We start from the raw sequence: 25,833 nt of genomic DNA, 5'->3' as shown, positions 1-25,833 counted from the left end.
GCATACCTTGATGAACTTCAGTAAGGGTGTTTGGAAGATATGGTTATGCTCTATCCATTCATGCCTCTGGTTGTAATTATGGAGTAGTGTAGCTTGTCATTACCATGCTCTACTTTTGCTCAATATTGTTGTTGGCAGATTCTTAACATGAAGTGCATTTTTGCCATGTGTTTTGCTAGTGATCCATGCACCCTATGAACTTGCTCTTGCCATTTCTAGCTTCTAGGTGTGTATTCTTACTGTTAGTTACCTTGTGATGCCATGAAATGCTTTGTGGTGAGTGGGATGAGCTTGCAAAGTTGCTATCATGAATCTGTTTTTGCCATGCTATGTTTTTCTACCAAGTCTAGAACTGTTCATATCACTTGCCATGTTTGCATTGATGCTACCTTCTTTTCTGTGCATCTTTGGCTAAAGTTTAGTAAGGGAGTTTTGTTCATTGCCTTTAGTACTAGCATGCCATGCTCTTGTTTTCCATGTTATGATCCTGTAGCATGTTGTTTGCGAGCTCTAAACATTGCTACCTGATGTTGTTTATGCCATGCTTAGTATTTTCACTAAGTCTGTAACCTGATTGTCATTTGCATTTTTGCCATGCTGTTTTAGGATTGTTCTAGTGAGTTCTAACCATAGCTCAGTGTTCATGATTTGTAGAGTTTCACTTGTACTTCACTTCCATGTGCCTTGTTGCTATGTTGGAGAGTTGTAGCATAGTTTCATGATGCATTTTAAGTGCTATGGTGCTGTTAAGCGCAGTGTTGCATTGTTCTTGTTTTGCTCGTCATTTGCAAACCGTGCATCTGTTGTCGGTGATCTTTATATCGATTTCGACCGAAATCACTCCACCTTTCTAGTGGCATGCTTGGTTTGCCAAGTTGATGCCATGATCATCCTTTCCCTTCCTAAGTACCCATATGCATTGCACATCATACCTTGCATTCCATGCCATGTCTTGCATCATGTTGCTTGTGCATTGCATCGTGATTGATTGTTGTTCCGTTGCTTGTGTTCTTGCTTTGGGTGGAGCTAGGAGACGAGTTCGTGGATGAGGATCCTATTGAGTATGTTTACGAGGAGCAAGCTTTTGACAACCCTGAGAACTTTCCAGGCAAGATGATCATTACCCTTGATATCACTTCTATCTTTGCTTGCTAGCTGTTCGCCCTATCGCTATGCTGTGCTACCTACCACTTGTTTATCATGCCTCCCATATTGCCATGCCAAGCCTCTAACCCACCTTCTAGCAACCATTGTTTGGCTATGTTACCACTTTTGCTCAACCCCTCTTATAGCGTTGCTAGTTACAGGTGCCTTGCAGGTTGTTCCATGTTGGAACATGGATATGTTGGGATATCACAATACCTCTTATATAATTAATGCATCTATATACTTGGTAAAGGGTGGAAGGCTAGGCCTTTTGCTTGGTGTTTTGTTCCACTCTTGTCGCGCTAGTTTCTGTCATACCAGTGTTGTCTTCCTTGATTTTGCGTCCCTGACACGATGAGGGTTTATGGGCCCCTCTTGATAGTTCGCTTTGGATAAAACTCCTACAGCAAGGCCCAACCTTGGTTTTACCATTTGCCTAATAACAACTAAAAACTTGCATAGGGACTTTCTGGATCCCGTGGACTTAATCAACCCCCGGGCCAGTGGTCCACATGAGTGTTGGTCCAAACTAGAGCACCACTGAAAGGAACAAGATTCAGACATTATCACCTAACACAACTCATTATGGGCAGTGAAAAGAAGGCCGCAAAGTTGTTACTTACCATCCTGTAGTTCGTTGTTGTCTTCGATAAAGTGTAAACAAATAGTTTAATTGCCATCTTTTGACCCATTTTGCTATTCCTCACTTGATGTTTTTTCGAGGGGAAAGACAATAGGAGAGGCTCCTACTGTTGTTGTATATATTTCTACCTTTTTGTAGAGGTTACATGTGAGTTACAATAATGATACAGGATTGTTCTACCATACCCCCACTCCAGGGAGGGGTGCGTGGAGGAACAGAAAGTGGTTACTGTCTACAAGGTAGAAGGAGGAACAGAAAGTGGTTACTGTCTACAAGGTACAAGCGCGGATATTTACCAATGACATATGTACGTAAAAGCACCAAGATAATATTAGAAGCCAAACAGCAATTCCACAATGATGTAGTACAACACTCTTTTATAATATCTTATAACATCCAATATACTCATATATTAGATGAATTAACATCTTATATTATGGGCCGGAAGGAGTTTATTGTGTTCTTACAAATTATCGGTTGATTAACTGCTGATGTATCCATGGGTTAGAGTTAGTTTGAGCTAGTTCGGGCTCAAATAGCCCTAAAGTGTATCCAAACATGAGGGCTAGTTTGAGCTAGTTGCATCTAACCCACCCAAAAAATATCCAACCCAAGAGGTGCTAATTGGAGCTAGTTCTCCTAGTGCATTTATTGCCAATCTAACCTTGTCATCCAAACACCTCTTTGGATGGAGTTAGTTCAGGGTTAGTCATGAGCTAGAAACTAACTCTAACATCTATCTAAGTTGAGTATCCAAACAGGGTTGTGTTGTTGTTGTTGCTGATGCTTCTCTTCTACGTACATCTAGACATCATCAAAACATTAATGTAACACTATTATTTGTGGCTATGTAGCCTAGGATTGCATATTTAGCCTAAGTACAGTGCATGTTGCTATGTATCCTCAGATATATTATGTATGGCCCTAGTTAACTTAAGATAAATGGGTTACAGATATATTCAGCTAAAATTCCAATTCACCGATTAGTCCCTTATCAGCCCCCGGCCTATATGGTACCAGCTACCGATATCCTGAATAGTGAGTATATATAAGTCATGGGATGAAACTAACCTCGATGGAAAACAACAGTTGTTCCCAAAATTGTCCTATGTAGGTACATCGAGAGGCATGTTAAGCACAACTGGCTAAACATCAACCAAATATATCCATGGCAGACAAAATAATCTCCAAAAGATAGCTTCACTATGCAGGTTTAAGCACGCTTGTAAAGCAAAACCAGTGTAAAGGTGTGTTAACTACAATAGGCCTAACATTTAGCAACAAGCAAACATAGTCATTCAAACTGGTATTGTGCCAGTCTAAGTACACTAGTTATTGTTAAGTAAAAATGGAAAGGTGTGTTAACTACAAGATGCAGCAACCAAATGTAGTCATTCATAGTGGTATTGTTGAAATTGGTATTGATGAAATTGAACTGCACAGTTCATACTTGCACATATAGAACATCATGTTGTGAATAACTGGAATAAACAAGGCATACTACGAACAACCAAAGATAGCATTTGAAACTAGACATATGCTAACTACAAACAACCGAAGAATCAAAAAACTTTAAAAGAGGTATCTGCTAGCTATAACAGGCTTAATAGCAAGCAAATATATGCATTCCTATTGGCATGTTTAAAACTGGATTGATGAAATGTACCGCACAGTAAATAATTGCACATATAGAGCATCACATTGTGAACAACTGAAATAAACAAGGCATACTGCAAACAACCAAATATAGCAATCAAAACTGGACATATTCTCACTACACTACAAAAGGGACTCGACAAAACAAATCATGGATTCCCCCTGTGAAGAGGCACGACAAAACAAATTATGGGTTTCCTCACTTGTCACAGATGGGCTCGTTCCCGTGGGAAGAGCACGGACCTGGATGCGCTCCATGTTGTCGCAGATGGGCTCCTTCCCCTTGGAAGAGCATGGATGTAGGGAGCCCTCCCTCATGTCACAGACAGGCTCTTTCCCCTTGGAAGAGAAGATTGGCTCTTTCCCTTGGAAGAGTCGGAGAGCGTGCCCTCCTCATGGTCGCCATCGATGAGGTATGACTTGGAAGTTGTGGATCCCAAGCCAGCGTCACAGAACGTGTCCTTCAGAAATGACAAAAGGGGCTCAATGGCGATGTCGGATGGCAAATTCTTGAAAGTGAGCCAGAGGGATTAGCGGTGGGGCCATGGATGAGATCGACGACGCTTGAACCTGAGGGGTTGGGGGTGGGCCACTTAACCTGTGACATAGCCTGCCTCAGGCCGTCGCTGTCGATAACCTTGATGTCGTAGCCTGCATCCACGACATACCCACATACTCTAGCCCGTTGATTGAGTGCCTCCGGTCAGTAATGATCGTAAGCTTCCTCGGCGACGCCGGGCGAATAGACCGCGATACACCTCTTTTGGGCCAGTCGCTCCTCGAGCTCCACGGGAAGCGTAGCCGGGCTTAGGATATAATGCTCTGGAGTGGGGATGGGGATGGGGATCTGTGAAAAAGGGGGTGTTTGGCAGGCGTCATCTAAGAAACTCAGGGTGGCCTGGGTATGGAGATCGGTGGGTAAGCTGCACGGGCAAACTGAAAAATGTTGACAATGGAGGCCTGGCGACGGTAGTGACCTTGCTAGGGTTTCGAGCAAGGGAGGGGGTGTGTGTGTGTGCGTGCGCGCACCCGAGGAGGTTTTGGTGTGTGTCTGTGTGTGTGGAGGGGGTGCTCGAGGAAATGACACGGCAACTAAAAATTTTACTATGCGGGAGTCAAACGCGGGAGTGAAAGCCGGGGCTATAGAAAATTTGGATGATGGTGCATCGCACATGGTCCGAAGATAACAACTGTGTGTTATGAAATAGGCAGGCAAATATTTTCGAGGGATGCGGGCCGGATTGGGAACAAGAAACATCACACACGGTCGAAACATAATAACCATGTGTTATCAAACAGAAAAAAGCTGCAGGCAGGTACATATTTTTGAGAGGGGAAGCCTCGTGGAGCCCAATGTACTATGCGGATGTGCGTGACAGGGGCACCGGCATGGTACACAGTTAGTGTGAGTGAACCATGTCTGTTGCGTCATCCGACTTGTCTAATGTTCATAAATTTGGCGAAAATGGCGCGGGAGAGGGTCAGAACACGAACACACTTGCATGTGGACCAAATATATGTATGAAAAGGGCAGTTTGATGTTCAAATACCAAATGCAACTTCGATGTGGCACCTATCTCGCAAAGCACACGGTATTGCTTCCCCCCTCATGTCGGCAGGAAGGGAATCATAAGCTATGAATGCATCCCTCCCCCATCGAGGTTCACCTAGCAAAGTGCGAAGTAGCTGTCCCCCCCACCCACCCACCCACACACACACACACTTTCAGTCAGTGGGCCAGAGAGGCATCTAACGGAGATGTATCGTAAAAGGGACCAAGAATAATCCACCTTGGTTGTACAACCTCTCTCTTGTTGTTGGTCAAAGTGATGGCCGTCCATGCGACCCCGGAGATGGGCTCGCTCGCCAATAATCATGCAAGTAGCTAGTACCCGAAGACAACCACTGCCTGTGTGTGACCCAAACATATGTATGGAGATGTGTGTTTTGAATACACAATGGAACAACTTTGATGCGGCACCGTGCTTTTGAACCAGAAATCCCCACACTGGGTGAGGGTTAGGTTGACAATGCATATGTATGTCACACCACACTTCAAGCCGATGACAGGGATTCATGCATGCCTACGTGCATAGTATGCATTCAAACTTAACTAGGTCTGAATCTCACCATGACCTATACTACGATAACATGAACCAAAGGAAGAATCCACCATGGTAACCTATCTTGTTGTTGGTCAAGGTGATCATGGATGTCCACGCAAGCCCACAAATGTATAGGCTTGTCGCCGATAACCATGCGAGGGAGTGTACCATTTGAAGACAACCACTACATGCATATGTATGGATGTGATGCGTGCATGCATGTTTGAATACCATTTCACAACATTGATGTGGCACGTGCGTCGAAAATCGTACAGTCCCCAAACAGAGTGAGATCGGTTCATGACGTGTCGTGGTACTAGCCACTTCGACTCGATGGGAGGGATTCAAGCGTACACATGCATGCGTGTGCTCAAACTGTATCAGGTCATCCCAGAGCATGAAATATATATATATATATATAGTAGCACTATTCTAATCCCGGGATTAGAATAGTTATTTGGATCACGACACACCCTATAAGGCCCGATCAGTTGCTCCCGAACTTGCCGAAGGAAAAAAAACCACCAGCCCACGAACTGCCCAAATCGTCATGGAGCGCCCACCCCGATCCCCCCCGCGCCGCCCGCTCTGGATCCCCCGCCGCCGCGCCTCCCTCCCTGGCCCGCGCTGCGGCCGGGCTCCCTCCAAACAACTGCCGCAACCGGACCTCGCCATCGCCGGACGTCGCCGGTCTGGCAACCACCGACGCCGACAAGATACCCAGAGCGCGCATCGGATCCCGCCTAACCGCCGGTCCCCGTGACCCAGGTGCCGGCGGAGCGGTCAAGCTGCTGCCCCTGCAGGAAGCCCGCGTCGGATCCCGCCTCTCCCCATGTGCGCCGGCGTCCACCGCTAGCCCCCAAGCGCGCCGCCCAGGGGCCCCATCCCCAGACACCATCCTTCGTCGTTGGCGCACCATGGACGTTTTCCTCTTCTGCCTGGAAATTCTTCTCCAACCTCTTGCCTCGCCATCTTGGCGTTCCTCTTGCTAGCCTGCCCGTCCTGCAGATTCAGCTGGAACATGCCTTGGCCTGCTGGAAGTGGCCTCGACCTACAGCTGGGCGCCCACCGCCACAGGTGTCTACCACCTACAGCCGGCGTTGCATGCCCAGGCCGTTCAACTTTGCCATAGTAGGTCGTTCAACTCCGCCCGTGCTCCTTTGGGATGATTTGATAAAAGTTCATTTTGCAAAACTTCACTAGTTCATACAGCAAAACTAATTTGTTTGCAGCCATTGCCTCCTCCAAAGCCAAGCTATTATACAAAAAAGCGGTGATCTTCTCATGAGCACTGCCCCAAAAGGAACATCTCTCAACTACTATAGTACCTTAGTGTGGAATTTATGTAGAGAACAAGTTCTTATTCTATGCTCTGTACATGCTTGTTTACATTGTCAATGAGAACGAATACTTTTGTTCTTCAGCTTGTTTTGAGGATGTTTGATTGTTATTTATTTTTTGCAAGTTCAAAACTCCAAGTTGTGTATCAGTATAGTTACTTAGCTATATTGTTCTTGTAGGCACATATTTGAAGAGTTAAATAAAATGGAAAAGGAATGCATTAGTATAGCTACTTAGCAGAAAATGGTCAAAGAGTATGTTGCTTCGTTGGTTTTTTTGTGTGCTTGTATTTGAAAAATTACATCAAAGAAAATTCAGCAACTTGTGTACGTATGAGGACAACGTGGGAACAATGTTCTGTCCACCATATGTTTTTCCCAATGAGTTTGTTTGTCTTCCATTTTGTATGTTAGGAAAATTGATGCCAGAATTTTTTGTCTTAGAAAGAAGTTCAAATAAATAGACAGGAGAAGGTCACATGTGTGTAACAGGAAAAAGTTTGTGGTTTGAAGGAGGACTGAAGTTCAGCGAGATGTGGATGTGAAGGTTCAGAGATGTTTTTTAGTATATTCAGACATGTTTTTCCTCTCTTGTTTTTTATTTCTTAACTTATTCATAATTGATTAGATAACTTCTAAGGCAACATGTGGTTGTCTGAAAAACTTATGGACTCTTGTGTGTACGTAAAACATTTTGATCAGTATACGCTTTAGTTTATGATTCTTTCTTTCCACTATCACTCAAACTTGGTGTTCCTAAAAAAATATGGTGCACCTCCCGTTTGCTGAGTCTTCGTGCCCACAATCTTGTGGTTAAATGACCTTTGTGAAATGTGATGATTCTTCGTACACTAGTTTGTGCAAAAGGAAAAATAATATTCAGATGTCTACATCAAAACTCTAGTGCATAAAGCAGATGTTTTGTGTTTATCTCTGAAAAATTGCCCACTGTTGCAGGCCGGCTTTGCCTGCTGCAACAAAAAATAATTATATGTTTTTGCCTAGTTTAGTCAGTTGTTGGAACCAAAAAAGGGGCTGAAGGTCAAAATGTTTTATTCGTGAAGGTCAAAAGTATGTTAAGTATATTTTCTGGAACACTGACACTCTTTGTACATCATGTTGTCAAGTTATTCACACTTGCATTTTCCAGAACAGAAAAAGAAAAGATAGGGTGTTTTAACTTAGTAACCCGCCCCAGCCGACACACCACACTTCCTTCTCTGGCTGGTGTGTATTTAGATAAATGGTTGCTAGAAGTTCAAGCGCTCGGTGAGGAAAAGTTCAAAAAATTCTTGTGAGAGGTTCACCGTGTATTTAGATGTCCAAAATACGTTAAAAAATGTTGTTTTTTGGGTTTTAAAATAATCTCTCAAACAAGAGAGAAGTTCAAAATGATAATAACCAGAAGTTCACGTACTGCATGGTGTGTGTTTTGTATAATAAAAATACAATAAAGTAAAACAGAGTGAAGTTCAAACAGACATGCCCTAGAAGTTCAACTACTACACACAGTGCAAAAAATAGCACGTCAAAAACAGAGTGAGGTTCAAACAGACATGCCCGTGAAGTTCAACTACTTCACGCAGTGCATTTCCATTCGCGATGAATGCAGAAATCATGATCTCGCCATTTTCTAATTTACCTAAAAACTACAAGAATATCATTTGTGTAAGTTTCAAGTCCTCGGTCGGAGAAAGTTAAAAAAATTACTGTGAGATGAGTTTGTACAAAAGGAATATCATTTGTGTAACACTGATGATGGATGAGAAAATTACAAACGAAAATACGTCACAGAAGTTCAACTAAAAACAGCAGGAAGTTCAATTACTACAGTGGATGAATTTCAGATGAAAAACTTTTAAAATTGTTGCGAATATGAAAAAATGATCAACAAGGGAAAGTTAAGTGCTTACAGCAGCTTTCCACTGGTATATCACTTGCACAATTTTGGTGAGTGGATGAAGAGTTACGAGCAGTGGATGGAGACCTACGAGCAAAAAAATCACGTGAAAAACAGAGTGAAGTTCAGGGACACGCGCCGAGAAGTTCAGGTTCTTCACGCGGTGCATTTTCGAAGAATCTGTTTCGCGATATAGGCAGAACGCATGATCCCACCGTTTTCGAAATTACTTGAATACGGCTAAGAATCAGAGAAAACCATCAACAGGAAAAAGTTTCGCATTTTCCGTAGCTTTTCAACGGTATATTATTTGCCCAATTCCGATAAAGTTTGTAGAAATTATGGCGAAAATACGTTTTTCGCCATTTTCGAAACTGACTTAAAATCGTAAAGAATTGGGAGAAACAATACATACCAAAAACTTTCGCATTTGTCCAAGCTTTCCAACGCCATATCATTTGCTGCATTCGGACGCACGGTTAAAAAATTAGCTCGAAAATACGAACTCGGTAGGACTTGGAGCATTTTCTAAATTACTCTTAAACCAGTCAAAATTAGAAAAAAAACTTTCAAGATGGAAAAGTAGCGCATTTTCATAAGCTTTCCAACGCCATATCATATGCCTCCATTGGATTAGCCGTTTAGAAATGACATCGAAAAAACGAACTTAGTTGTTCGGTTTATGAAATTTTACGTTTTTTCAAATTACTATTTAACCATAGGGAACTAGAGAAAACTTTCAACATGTGAAAGGAGCGGTTTTGCAGCAGCTTTCCAACGCCATATTATATGCCTCATTCCGATAAACGGTTTAGAAATGCGGTCGAAAATACGATTCACATTTTTTGTGCAAAGAAAAAATGGTTTTCAAAACTGCTCTTAAACCGCTTATATTTTGCCAAAAATTTAAGTTGGGTCATGATACTGATGTCCATAGCTTTCCAACGGTATATCGCATGCCCCATTTGGGCAATGTTGCTGGAAGTTCAACCTAGTTCACAGGGAAGTTCAACATACTATTAGCGAGGCAGGTCAGGTTGTGATCAGAATATTATTCTGATCTCGTGATCAGAATAGTGTTTATGTATATATATATATAGGGTGGGTCTATTCCAATTACACCCCTTAAGACCTTATTCTAATAAAACTTCCTCTTATTCTGATAACACCCCTACCCATCCACCCCCACCCCACTTCTCTCCCGACCAAACACAACTAAGCTACCCACCGGCCACCGGACACCTACCGCACAACACAAATCTTCCTCCACCTTCACCCCCACCCCAGCGCCGCCCACCACCTCCCAGGGCGCTGCCCACCACCTGCCAGCGCGCCGCCCACCACTGATCCACCACCTACCAGCGCGCCGCCAACACCTCCCACCGAGCGCGCCGGATGCCGATCTGCCCCGCCGCCACGCCGGACAATCATAGCAGCACCGGCCCGGCGCCGTCCCCTCCCACCCATCAGTACCTCCCCTCCATCCCCTTGTTCGTTCCCCCAACGCGCGGAGCTCGTCCCCACCTACTCCGACCACCTTCCCGAGCCCTGCCGCCGGGAGCTACCACCACCCCTTGCTCATGGGGCCCCTCTTCCTACCGCGCCTGCCCACCGAGCCGGGGCTGATCCAGGCGCGCCGTCCCCAAGCGTCCCGCATGGCTGCCCGCGTGGATCTGGCCCACGGCTGGACCCTGTCGTAGTGCGTCTCCCGGTAACAGATGGGCGGAGGACGGGGAGACCAGTTGTTGCCGCGCCGCCACCCCGGTGCTACACCTCCCTGACCAGCGCCGTTGCCGCCACTCTGGCGTTACGCCTCGCTGCAACCCGCCCTCCTCCATGTCGACCACTGGATTTGACGACCGAGCCGCCACATGGGTCAAACAGGTGCGCCGCTCCTCCACCCGCAGCCTCCGATTGCCATTCTTGCAAATTGCAATCTTCCTCCACCGGCGGTTTGCAGGCACCGCCGTGACCCTCTTCATTCCTTGATCCAACTTCCAAGGAGCATCAAGGTGCCACCGATTGCCTTCCTCATCTCCTCTTACTCAAGCTCGGGCCGACACCTGGCTCGGCCACACGCTGGCGCTTCCCTCCCCTCTACACATGCCTCCCCGCCAGCCTCGGACCTTACCTCGCTAGCAACGGGCGTAGCAGCCTCCTCTGGTATATAGTAGCGGGTCCTCCCTGGCCCCGATGCCAGCGATGCTGTCAATAGCAGACCCCCTATGCAGTTCACGCGATGCGCCCCTGCGGTGCGGAGCTCATCTGCGTGCCATTCGCTTCCCCCTCGCATGCGTGCAGTGCGGTTCGAATGGTGGAGTAGTTCACCGCTTGGTGCTCCAGTGCAGTTAGATTTCCGGTGGTGTTCATCAATTTCGCCTCCCACACGACCTGCTCACTTCACACCAGCGACGTGCGCAAGCACCTCACTATCTAGACCAAGTGAACTGAAGTTTACAAAAAAATACGGAGTATGATTGAAGTTCCCAAAAAAGCCGTTAGAGGAAGTTGTTAAAAAAATAAGGTGCTCGTGAAGTTCAGTTTATCTTTTCGAGACAACATGCAGTTTACTTGGTCAACTTGCCTTGTCGATTCAGAATTTGGCTTCCTTCTTGTGTGCGCCAGCCAAAGAATTTGTGTATAATATACCTTTTGTTCCAATCCAAGTTGACCGCTAGATTTTTGCTTCTCTGTCTTTGATTTCTGTTTGTTTTGCAAAAACCGATGAAAAGGATTCCTGGGCTAGTGCTCATCAATCTTGGGTGACTACATGATCTCACTCCCCTATAAAAATTTCACCGTTTTCTACCTATGGCTATGGTAATTCCTCCATCAAACCACCTGACTTCAGGTTGCCTTGCCCACCATGCAGTTTTGCCCACGTAGGAGTGCAGCTCGACCAACGGGACGTGTAGTTTGGCCCATGGCATCGACGGTTTTCTGGCAAACTCGCGTGTGCACGAGCAGTTCCCTTGGACTATGCACACGTGGTCGTTATTATGAGGGGTTCACTGTGTATGTTGGAGAGGTTCGCTCCTCCATGGGGGTCATCTTTTTAGGTAGTCCGCTTCCTGAATTGTGTTAACACTTTTTTGTTTTTGTTTAAATCCGGTCTAGTGCAGTTCGTTTGTTATGTTGGAGATGTTCATTTTCATGAAAAAAGGTTGATGCAGCCCACTTCGAGGAGTACTATGGTCCACTTCAGTCAAATGTATTTTTGTTTGGTAAAAAATAGATGCATTCCGTTCAGGCACGGCTTGCGGTTTGCACGGCTCGTGTGTGAAGTTCTTTTTTGTACTTTGTATCTTTTTAGGTTCTTTTATGAAATGTCGTGCACTCGGTCAGTCCATGCCGTCCACTCTACCGGTCTACATGCAGTGCCTTTGGTTCTTGGATGTGGTTCACTTTTGAGAGCGATGTCGTTCACTTGCGCCCTACATGAAAAGTGCGAAAATTTTAGCAAACACATGCAGTGCATGATGTGCTTGTGTGTTTCAAAACTCGGTCGATTCCGTCAAACACATGTAGTGCACTTGGCCCTCGGACGTGGTTCGTTTTTGAGAGTGATGATGTTCACTTGTTCCCAACATGAAAGTGCGAAAAATTTAGCGAAACAACAAGATAGTAGTGCCGTTCACTTGGATATATGTTGAGGTTCACTTGCCCTTGTCTTTGCGGTCCACTCTCGTTCATAGAAAATATTGAAAAAAGACAAAAAGACTCGTCTGAGAAAATTTTATGTCCGACAAAATAATTCATGAAGTTCATTTGACTCTTTGATACAGTGCGGTTTTCAGTCTCAAGCAGTGCGGTTTTCTGTCTGATGAGGTACGCACGTCGAATAGTTCGGATAAGACTAAAAGAAATTTAACAGAAACAAAAACATCTCAAAGAAGTTCTCTTCTTATCGGATGTAGTTCACTCGCTTAGTCCCTACGGTCCACTCGTTAGAAAAAAAGAAAAAAATAAACTTAACTTTTTATAAAATGATGAAACAAACCATGAAGTTCACTTGACTGTCTGATGCAGTGCATTTTTCAGTCTAAAAGCAGTGCGGTTTTCTGTCGGATGAAATTCACTCGTCGATTTGAGTGTCGTGAAAAACAGAGTGTTCGTATTTCGCTAATTTTAAAACTGCTCTTACACCGTAAGGAATTAGAGAGAGTGTTCTACATGAAAAAGTTGCGCCTCATCGATATCTTTCCAACGGCGTATCATTTGAAACATTTCAACAAGCAGTTTGTAAAAAAATTGCGAAAAACAACCGCTGCACTTGTCATCTGCCGCACCATTTTCAAAATTAACTTAAAACCGTAAGGAATCTCAAAACCATTTCTACATATGAAAGTTGCGCCTTGTACATAGATTTCCAACGACGTATTACACGCCTCGTTTCAACAAACGGTTCAAAAACTAGAGCGAAAACAGTACCGAAAATTGCAAAAATTTCAAAAAAACAGAATTCCGCGATTTAGTAAATTCGAAACTGCTCTTAAACCGTAACGAATTAGAGAAAATAATAGTTATGAAAAATATGCGCCTCGACAATATCTATCCAACAGCGTATCAATTTCCTCATTCCGACAAGCGTTTTAGAAAAAAACATGAAAAAACGCTCGCTGCCACTCGTCATCCGCTGCACCATTTTTGAAACTGCTCTTAAACTGAAAGGAATCTCGAAAAGTGTTCAACATCGCAAAGTTGCGCCTAATCAATAGCTTTTCAACGATATATTATATGCCCCGTTCCGATAAACGGTTAAAAAATTAGAGCGAAAACAGTACCGAAAAAACACTGTGTGCAGTTTTTTTCGACACGAAGTTCACTCGTGTGAGTACTGCAGCAGACTTGGTTCAAACAATGAGGTGCACTTGCATTGAGCGTGCAGTGCGGAAGTGTTAACAGAAGAACTATTCTGATAATATTATCAGAATAGACCGACTGTATATATATATATATATATATATATATATATATATATATATATATATATATATATATATATATATAGGACAGCACTATTCTAATCCCAGGATTAGAATAGTTATTTGGATCACATCCAGCCCTATAAGGGCCCAACAGCTCCCGCCCGAACTTCCTGAACTTGCAGATAAAAAAAGCAATGTCCCACGCCCACCACTTCCCCTCCCTGATCCTACGCCTCCCCCCCCCCCCCGGGGCAACCACCGCCGCCCCTCGCTCCGGCGCATGGCCACCCCTGCCCCCACGGCTGTCCTCCACCGCCGGCGAGCCCCCACGGATGTCCTCCGCCAGGGCCACCACGCACCTTCGCCAGCCGCCGCGCTCCAGCCACCTTCTCCCACCAGCGCAGCCTCCCACCATCTTCCACGACCACCGCGCCTCCCCATGACCTCCACCCGCCGCCGCCGCAGTTCCTCGTCGCCTCCGTCCACTGCCGCCGCCGTGGATCCCCGTCTTCACCGCGGCTCCCCAACACCACCACCCGAGCAACCGGTGCGGTCTAGGATCCCGCGCCGCCGCCACCCTCCATGGACGCAGATCCGGTAACCAAGGCCGTCCACGGGCGCGGACCCGCCCAGGGCCGGCGATCCCCACCCTCCCAATCCCCCTATCTGCCTCCCCTTGCAGTGTGCTCTCCTTCCTAGGCATGCGTCTGGCGTGAACTTCCTGCTACGCCGTCACGACCTTCCCTCCCTTCCGGCGCGGCCTGCACTTTGGTCCGGCGTCGCTCTCCTACTCCTCCTCCACGGCTCCATCCCCATGCTCCCTCCCCCGAACAACTTCCTCCTGCCTACTCACTCCATCTTCCTCCTTCTCTCTTCTCCCCACTTCCTCCTCCCATCTTGTCTGATGGTCAATTTTTTCCAGAAAAATTGATCATGTTGCTCCCTGTAATGTTCAAAGCTTCGTGATTTCTTTGGGATTTGCTACACTGTAATTTGACCAGAGGTTTGCATATGTTCAGATGAGAGGTTGCACACACAAAAAGGGAAAATTTTGGGTGTAAAAATTGACACTAGTTTTACCCTGACTTGTGTTTCTTATTTTGTTTATGTGAGAAAACAAAATTGTGTTTTAGAAGTTCATTTATTATTTCCTCAAAAGTTCATATATTACTACCTGTATGTATTTTGACATTTCACAACACTAGCATTAGAATTTTGAAGAAAAAACCGTGTAGAAGTTCATGCACAAAAATTAATGAACCTTCCTACATCGATGGGATGTGACTCACACCCACAACTCCGTCTGCACTGCTCCTAAGCGCGTCCACCAGCGTAATGTGTGTACTAGAGTGTTGTGCATACTATGAATTGGTGTACTGTGTACGTGTATTCTTGTGTGTAATTTTTTTCTTTTCAAAAGCATGTGAAGTTCATGTTTCAAGAAAATTCGGAGTTCGGAGGTATAACATATAGATGAATTTCATCCAAAAAAAGAATTGCCTAGGCCATTTCACCGAGAACAAAAATGCATAAAAAGTGTCACATGAAAAATAAAAAAGTCACAATAATATACAATATATTAAGTTCATAGAAAGTAGAGAATTCTTTTTTTAGTAACTTTAGTTGTTTCTTAAAGAAGGGACTCTAAGAAGTTCAGATTTAGAAAACTAAGCAGTTCAAGGTGAAAACAGCGGGAAGTTCAACTAGTACAGGAAATGCGTTTTACATAGGAATATAAGAATAGGAAATAAAAAGCTTAGAAAGTTTGTTGCAAGAAGTTCACGTGCTCCTCATGGTGAAGTTCAAGATCTCTAGTGCGGGATGTCCAACCTTCAATTACATGTAAAAAACAGGCAAAAAACGATGTTGTTTTTTTCCATTTTTAAAACTACTCTCAAACGACAAAAAATTGTAACGTCTATCTATATGAAAAAGATGCTCCTATTCATAAGCTTTCCAATGGTATATTATATGTTACATTCCGATGTACAGTTTAAAAGTTTCATGTATACCAATTAAAACACGTTTTTGTGTAATGAATTTTTTTTGAACCGTCACAAGTATGATAAAATGATAAATGCGGGAAAGTTGCGTGTTTTCAACAGCTTTTCATTGATATATCATTTGCTCAATTCTGGTAAGTGGTTGGGGAGTTACGGGGAAAAATAACACGTGAAAAATAGAGTGAAGTTCAAAAAGAACTGATGCAGAAGTTCAATCTCTTCACGAAGTGCTTTTTCAGAGACTCTGTTATTTCGATGAAGGCAGAACGCGTGATCTCAGAAGTTTAGATCTATAACTGCCAGAAGTTCACATAGTACACGGTGTGCATTTTGTATTAAAAGAGAATGAAAATGCAAAGCCCAATGTTTTCTTGCTAGAAGTTCAAGTGCTCGGCCGGAGAAAGTTCAAAAATTCTTGTGATAGAGGTGAAAACAACACATAAGTTCAATTACTGCAAACAAAAATACGTCACAGAAGTTCAACATGAAAACAGCAGGAAGTTCACCTACTACACTGAATGAATTTCAGATGAAAAACTTTCAAAATCGCCGTGAGTATGAAAAAATGATCAACACGGGAAAGTTGCGTGTTTACAGCAGCTTTCCATCGGTATATCACCCGCTCAATTCCTGTGAGTGAGATGGAGAGCTACGAGCAGTGGATGAAGATCTACGAGCAAAAAAATCACGTGAAAAACAGAGTGAAGTTTAGGTACACGCACCGAGAAGTTCAGGTTCTTCACGCGGTGCATTTTCGAAGAATCTGTTTTGCGATAGAGGCAGAACGAATGATCCCGCCGTTTTCGGAATTACTTGAAAACGGCTAGGAATCACAGAAAACCATCAACATGAAAAAGTTTCGCATTTTCCGTAGGTTTTCAATGGTATATTATTTGCCCAATTACGATAAATTTTGTAGAAATTACGGCGAAAATACGTTTTTTGCCATTTTCGAACTGACTTAAAACCATAAAGAATTGGGAGAAACAATACATACCATAAAGAACTGACTTAAAACCATAAAGAATTCGGATGCACGGTTAAAAAATTAGCTCGAAAATACGAACTCGGTAGGACTTGGACCATTTTCTAAATTACTCTTAAACCATTCAAAATTAGAAAAAAACTTTCAAGATGAAAAAGTAGCACATTTTCATAAGCTTTCCAATGCCGTATCATATGCCTCCATTGGATTAGCCGTTTAGAAATGACATCGAAAAAACGAACTCAGCTGTTCCGTTTACGAAATTTTACGTTTTTTCAAATTACTCTTTAACCATATGGAATTAGAGAAATATTTCAACATGTGGAAGGAGCGGGTTTGCAGCATCTTTCCAACGCCATATTATATGCCTCATTCTGATAAATGGTTTAGAAATGCGATCGAAAATACGATTCACATTTTTTTGTGCGAAGAAAAAACGGTTTTCAAAACTGCTCTTAAACCGCTTATATTTTGCCAAAAATTTAAGTTGGGTCATGATATTGGTGTCCATAGCTTTTCAATGGTATATCACAAGCCCCATTTGGGCAATGTTGGTAGAAGTTCAACCTAGTTCACAGGGAAGTTCAATGTACTACTAGCGGGGCAGGTCAGGTTGTGATCAGAATATTATTCTGATCCCATGATCAGAATAGTGTTTATGTATATATATATATAGTGTTACTATTCATCACCCAGGGTGCAGAATAAGTTATTCTTCACCCGAGGTAATCTTATGATCATTTCATAATTAAATTACGTTTGGAATTCAAATAGTTACATTCCTATTGATTCACTACGTAAAATTTGACAGAAGAAAATAAAAATATAGGTCATAAGACAAGATAATTTCCAGTTTATGTGTATTTTAGACTATGTTTTTATGTTTGTAATTTTACATAACATAAAATATTTTTTACGGCGATTATATATTTTCTTACGGTCTCTTTTTGCGTCGGAAATAAGACAAATCTTACGGAACGTAAAATTACGGTGCATTGATGGTAAAATAGAGGGGGGGTGAAGAATAACTATTCCTCACCCAGGGTGACAAATAGCACGACCCTATATTAGTGTTACTATTCATCACCCAGGATGCAGAATAAGTTATTCTTCACCTGAGGTAATCTTATGATCATTTCATAATTAAATTACATTTCGAATTCAAATAGTTACATTCTATTGATTCACTACGTAAAATTTGACATAAGAAAATAAAAATATAGGTCATAAGACAAGAAAATTTGCAGTTTATGTGTATTTTATACTATGTTTTTACGTTTGCAATTTTACATAACATAAAATATTTTTTACGGCGATTATATATTTTCTTACGGTCCCTTTTTGCGTCGAAAATAAGACAAAACTTACGGAACATAAAATTACAGTGTATTAATGGTAAAATAAAGGGGGGGGGGGTGAAGAATAACTATTCATCACCCAGGGTGACGAATAGCGCGACCCTATATATATATGGGTTTTAGTCCTTTAACTTTTTAAGGATCGCGTAGAGATGTCCTTATGACTTGTTTATTTCAGTTCTTCACAATGTGATGCTCTATATGTGCATCTATTTGCCGTGCAGTTCAATTTCATCAATAAGAGGTTCAACAATACCACTATGAATTACGATATTTGGTTGCTGTTAAGGATATTGCAGTTAACATGCCATTTCGCTTTTCAATTGTTGTTTAGCAACATGCATTGTACTGAATGACTAAATATGCAATCCCAGGCTACATAGCAACAAGGAAGAGTGTTACCTAAATGTTATGATGATGTCTAGATATACATGTAATTAAATCTTATATAATGGGATGGATGGAGTGTTGTAATACATTATTTTTCAATTTTTGTTTAGCTTCTAATATTAACTTGATGCTTTTAGGTACATATAACTCTTGATAACCCACAAGTATAGGGGATTGCAACAGTTTTCGATATGTAAGAGTGTCGAACCCAACGAGGAGCTAAAGGTAGAAAAAATATTCCCTCAAGTTCTATCGACCATCGATACAACTCTACGCACGCTTGACGTTCCCTTTATCTAGAACAAGTATGAAACTAGAAGTACTTTGTAGGTGTTGTTGGATAGGTTTGCAAGGTAATAAAGATTACGTAAATAAAAAGTAGCGGTTGTTTTAAGTAAAGAAGCAAAAAAGTAAATATAGCGAGTGTGGAAAAGTGGTGGTAGGAGTTGGGAAATTGCCCCTAAGCAATTGACTACTTTACTAGACCGATAGCAAGTATTATGTGGGAGAGGCCACTGCTAGCATGTCATCCCTGATTGGAATTCTATGCACTTATGATTGGAACTATTAACAAGCATCCGCAACTACTAATGCTCATTAAGGTAAAAACCAACCATAGCATTAAGGTATATTGGTCCCCCTTCAATCCCGTATGCATCAATTTCTATGCTAGGTTGAAGCTTCTGTCACTCTTGCCCTCCAATACATAGTCCTATCAACATACAACTAACACTAGGGTGTGATCCACGCGCGCAATCATATGATGGGCACCAAAGGAAAGCAACATAACCACAAGAAAATTAAATCAATCATATCAATTCATCAACCACCGATAGGACAACGAAAATCTACTCAGACATCATAGGATGGCAACACATCATTGGATAATAATATGAAGCATAAAGCACCATGTTCAAGTAGAGGGTATGGCGGGTTGTGGGAGAGTGGACCACTGTAGATAGAGGGGGGAAGGTGATGGAGATGTTGGTGAAGATGGCAGAGGTGTTGGTGTAGATCGCGGTGATGATGATGGCCCCCGGTGGCACTCCGGTGCCACCGGAAGCGAGGGGGAGAGAGCCCCCCCTCCTTCTTCTTCTTCCTTGACCTCCTCCCTAGATGGGAGAAGGGTTTCCCCTCTAGTCCATGGCCTCCATGGCAGGGAGGGCGAGAGCCCCTCCGGGATTGGATCTGTCTCTCTGTCTCGACGTTCTCAGATTCTTCCCTTTCACCATTTCTTATATTCCCGGAGATCCATAACTCCGATTGGGCTGAAATTTTAACACAATCTCTATCCGGATATTAGATTTCTTGTGGCAAAAGAAGGGCATCAACTACGTGGCCCACAAGGGTCAGGGGCACGCCCAGGGGGGCAGGCGCGCCCCCCTACCTCGTGGCCACCTCGGGCACCGTCTCGCATGGAATTTTCTTCCCAAAAATCATATATATTCCAAAAAAATCTCCGTCAGTTTTTATCCCGTTTGGACTCCGTTTGATATGGATATTCTGCGAAACAAAAAACATGCAACAAACAAGAACTCGCACTGGGCACTGGATCAATATGTTAGTCCCAGAAATAGTATAAAAAGTTGCCAAAAGTATATGAAAGTTGAATAATATTGGCATGGAACAATAAAAAATTATAGATACGATGGAAACGTATCAGCATCCCCAAGCTTAATTCCTGCTCGTCCTCGAGTAGGTAGATGATAAAAAAGATAATTTTTGATGTGGAATGCTACCTAGCATAATCTTGATCATATATCTAATCATGGCATGAATATTAAGACACGAGTGATTGAAAGCAATAGTCTATCATTTGACATAAAAACAATAATACTTCAAGCCTACTAATAAAGCAATCATGTCTTTTCAAAATAACATGGCCAAAGAAAATTATCCCTACCAAATCATATAGTCTGGCTATGCTCCATCTTCACCACACAAAATACTCTCATCATGCACAACCCCGATGACAAGCCAAGAAATTGGTTCATACTTTTTAACGCGCTTTAGCATTTTCAACCTTCACGCAATACATGAGCGTGAGCCATGGACATAGCACTATAGGTGGAATAGAATGGTGCTTGTGGGGAAGACAAAGAGGAGAAGATGGTCTCACATCAACTAGGCGTATCAACGAGCTATGGAGATGCCCATCAATAAATATCAATGTGAGTGAGTAGGGATTGCCATGCAAGGGATGCACTAGAGCTATAAGTATATGAAAGCTCAAACTGAAACTAAGTGGGTGTGCATCCAACTTGCTTGCTCATGAAGACCTAGGGCATTTGAGGAAGCCCATCGTTGGAATATACAAGCCAAGTTCTATAATGAAAATTCCCACTAGTATATGAAAGTGATAACTCAAGAGACTCTCTATATGAAGAACATGGTGCTACTTTGAAGCACAAGTGTGGTAAAAGGATAGTAACATTGCCCCTTGTCTCTTTTTTCTCTCATTTTTTTTCTTTTTTTTCTTTTTTAGGCTTCTTTGGCCTCTCTCTTTTTTTTGGGGGGGGGGGCTTTTTTGGCCACTTTTATTTTGATAACCTCACATGGGACAATGTTCTAATAATGCTGATGATCACACTTTTATGTACTTACAACTCAATATTACAACTCGATATCTAGAACAAAGATATGACTCTATATGAATGCCTCCAGCGATGTACCGGGATGTGCAATGATCTAGCATAGAAATGACATCAAAAAATGGACAAGCCATGAAAACATCATGCTAGCTATCTTACGATCATGCAAAGCAATATGACAATGAATGCTCAAGTCATGTATATGATGATGATGAAAGTTGCATGGCAATATACTCAGAATGGCTATGGAAATGCCATAATAGGTAGGTATGGTGACTGTTTTGGGGAAGGTATATGGTGGGTTTATGGTACCGGCAAAAGTTGCACGATACTAGAGAGGCTAGCAATGGTGGAAGGGTGAGAGTGCGTATAATCCATGGACTCAACATTAGTCATAAAGAACTCACATACTTATTGCAAAAGTTTATTAGCCCTCGAAGAAAAGTACTACTACGCATGCCCCTAGGGGGATAGATTGGTAGGAAAAGACCATCGCTCGTCCCCGACCGCCACTCATAAGGAAGACAATCAATAAATACCTCATGCTCCAACTTCGTTACATAACGGTTCACCATACGTGCATGCTATGGGAATCACAAACCTCAACACAAGTATTTATACAATCCACAACTACCCACTAGAATGAATCTAATATCACCATCTTTATATTGCAAAACTATTGCAAGGAATCAAACACATCATATTCAGTGATCTACATGTTTTATGTAGGATTTTATGACTAACCATGTGAATGACCAATTCCTATCATCTCTCTAAATAGATATAAGTGAAGCAAGAGAGTTTAGTTCTTTCTACAAAAGATATGCCCATGCTGTAACAAATATAAGTGAAGCAAAAGAGCATTCTACAGATGGCAGTTGTCTATGTAAAGAGAAATAGGCAATCCAAACTTCAAATGATATAAGTGAAGCACATGAAGCATTCTATAATGACATACTCAAAAGATATAAGTGAAGTGCATAGAGCATTCTATAAATCAACCAAGTACTATCTCATACCACCATGGTGCATAAAAGAAAAAATAAAAATAAAAGCAAAAGACGCTCCAAGATTGCACATATCGTATGAACGAAATGAATCCGAAAACATACCGATACTTGTTGAAGAAAGAGGGGATGCCTTCCGGGGCATCCCCAAGCTTAGACGCTTGACTCCTTGAATATTTAATTGGGGTGCCTCGGGCATCCCCAAGTTTGAGCTCTTGCCTCTCTTCCTTCTCCTCACATTGAGACCTTCTCGATCATCGAAAACTTCACCCCCACAAAACTTCCACAGAAAACTCGATAAGATCCGTCAGTATAATAAAGCAAATCACCACTCTAAGTACTGTTGCAAACCAATTAATATTTTGTTTTTGCATTGTTTCTACTGTAATATAACTTTTTCATGGCTTAATCCACTAATATAAATTGATAGTTTCATCAAAACAAGCAAACTATGCATCAAAAACAGAATCTGTCTAAAACAGAACAGTCTGTAATAATCTGAACATTCACCATACTTATGTTACTTGACAAATTCTACCAAAATTAGGAAAAATAAAAAATTTATATAAGAAGACAATGAAAAAAGAATCAGAACCATTTGACATTCCAGCTAAAAATGTAAAATCACGCACTACAGCCAAAGTTTCTGTCCTGCACCATACAAACCATCAAGCAAGTGTAAACATCGTAAAAGGCAAACCTTGGCACATTATTTTTATAATACAATGGAATTTTACAAGGTGATAATTATTTTTATTGAAAAGTTTCTGTAATCAAGATTCACAAAGTTTTCGTGAGCATGAACAAAGTTCAAGGCTAGCTCCCACTTCAACAATGCTTGTCTTTCTCACTTTCGCTTTCCTTTTTGAAAAAGTTTTGGGTTCCCCTCTTTATTTTTGTTGTTTTTAAACTGTATAAAAGCACTCAACAGAAATAAATGACTCTCTAAAACTTCCGGGTTGTCTCCCTGGCAGTGCTTTCTTTAAAGCCATTAAGCTAGGCATATAGTGCTCAAGTAATGGATCCACCCGGATCCCAAGGTATATCAAAGCCAATTTTAATTAACAATGATTTGTAATTTAGTGGTGAGCACAAGGTAACATATATCATGTAATGAAGAAGTCTAACTCTCTTCCTATGCATCGGCATGTCATAAAATAACAATTCATGCACACAAAGTAAAGGCCAATGCATAGTATAAACATTTTCTTGCAATTTTATCGTATTGGAAACATAGAGAGGTGGATATATAGTTCCTCTCTCATAATAATTGCAAGTAGGAGAAGCAAGCACATGCATATTATATTCATCAAAATCATCATGTGCAATGGTAAAAGGCAACCCATCAATATATTCCTTAATAAGAGCAAACTTCTCTGATATAGTTTAGTTTGGAAAATTCAAAAAGATAATAGGACTATCATGTGTGGGTGCAATAGCAACAATTTCATGTTTAACATAAGGAACTATATCAAGTTCATCTCCATAAGCATAATTCATATTCACATCTTGGCCACAAGCATAGCAAGCATCATCAAAAAGGGATATTTCAAGAGAATCAATGGGATCATAACAACCATCATAGCAATCATCCTCCGGTAGGCACGAAGGGAAATTAAACAATGTATGAGTTGAAGAGTTACTCTCATTACAAGGTGGTCACGGGTATCTAATCTGCTCTTCCTCCTTTTGTTCTTCGCTCTCCTCCTCATATTTTTCATCCAATGAGCTCACAGTTTCATCAATTTCTTCTTCCATAGACTCCTGCAAAATATTAGTCTCTTCTTGGACAGCGGAGACTTTCTCAATAAGCGCATTAATATAGGAATTATATTCATAATTATCATAGCAATATTTTAAGATAGATAAATTTTTGGGCCTATAAACATCATCATCATAAGCTTCATGCTTTTCAAACAAAGATTCAATTTCATAAGCACCCTTAAAAGCAACAAATTCTTCTATTTGTTACACATCATAGTAATCATATATACCATTAGCATAAGAAGCAAAGGTTTCATTATCATTAAATTCACATGAAAAGGGAAGGTGTGGAGCCTTCACCTTAGAGCAACAAGTATAATCATATCTCAAGCATAGTTGCCTAGCATACCAATTCAATATATGATTTTGATCCCATAATAGTTTCCCTTTTTGTATCAAGCGGTAACCCTAAAGTATTCACATTGATCCAACGTTACCCCCATTACATAATTGAATGGGGTTTTCTCAGGATTATTAAAGTAGTACATAATATTTTTCACATAACCAGCATCGAGGGTTTTAGGAGGTTCCCCATCTCCATGAGTAGCAAGTACACCTAATTGTTTTGGTATTTTGTGTTCCATATCCATAACTAAAGATAAAGAACAACTAAGAACAGCAAATAAAAATTACTTAGTGATAAAGCAAACAAGCACACATGAGAATATTCACCCCACACTATTGCTCCCCGGCAACGGCGCCAGAAAAAGGTCTTGATAACCCATAGTATAGGGGATCGCAATAGTTTTAGATAAGTAAGAGTGTCGAACCCAACGAGGAGCTAAAGGTAGAACAAATATTCCCTCAAGTTCTATCGACCACTGATACAACTCTACGCATGCTTGACGTTCGCTTTACCTAGAACAAGTATGAAACTAGAAGTACTTTGTAGGTGTTGTTGGTTAGGTTTGCAAGGTATTAAAGATTACATAAATAAAAAGTAGGGGCTGTTTTAAGTAAAGAAGCAATAAATTAAATATAGCGAGTGTGGAAAAGTGTTGGTAGGAGTTGCGAAATTGCCCCTAAGAAATTGACTACTTTACTAGACCAATAGCAAGTATTATGTGGGAGAGGCCACTGCTAGCATGTCATCCCTGATTGGAATTCTATGCACTTATGATTGGAACTATTAGCAAGCATCCGCAACTACTAATGTTCATTAAGGTAAAACCCAACCATAGCATTAAGGTATATTGGTCCCCCTTCAATCCCGTATGCATCAATTTCTATGCTAGGTTGAAGCTTCTATCACTCTTGCCCTCCAATACATAGTCCTATCAACATACAACTAACCCTAGGGTGTGATCCACGTGCGCAATCATATGATGGGCACCAAAGGATAGCAACATAACCACAATCAAATTAAATCAATCATAGCAATTCATCAACCACCGATAGGACAACGAAAATCTACTCAGACATCATAGGATAATAATATGAAGCATAAAGCACCATGTTCAAGTAGAGAGTACAGCGGGTTGCGGGAGAGTGGACCGCTGTAGATAGAGGGGGGAAGGTGATGGAGATGTTGTTGAAGATGGCGGAGGCATTGGTGTAGATCGCGATGATGATGATGGCCCCTGGTGGCACTCCCGTGCCACCGGAAGCGAGGGGGAGAGAGCCCCCTCCTCCTCCTTCTTCTTCCTTGACCTCCTCCCTAGATGGGAGAAGGGTTTCCCCTCTGGTCCATGGCCTCCATGGCATGGGAGGGGCGAGAGCCCCTCCGAGATTGGGTCTGTCTCTCTGTCTCTCTCTGTTTCTGCGTTCTCAGATTCTTCCCTTTCACTGTTTCTTATATTCCTGTAGATCCGTAACTCGGATTGGGCTGAAATTTTAACACGATCTCTATCCGGATATTAGCTTTCTTGCGGCGAAAGAAGGGCATCAACCGCCTTACGGGTGGCCCATGAGGGTCAGCGGCGCAGCCCTGGCCTCGTGGCCACCTCGGGCACCGTCTCGCGTGGATTTTTCTTCCCAGAAATCATATATATATTCCAAAAAAATCTCCATCAGTTTT

Source organism: Triticum aestivum, chromosome 5A, assembly GCF_018294505.1.
Source record: "Triticum aestivum cultivar Chinese Spring chromosome 5A, IWGSC CS RefSeq v2.1, whole genome shotgun sequence".
Lineage (NCBI taxonomy): Eukaryota > Viridiplantae > Streptophyta > Magnoliopsida > Poales > Poaceae > Triticum > Triticum aestivum.
Note: the sequence above shows the minus strand (reverse complement) of the source record.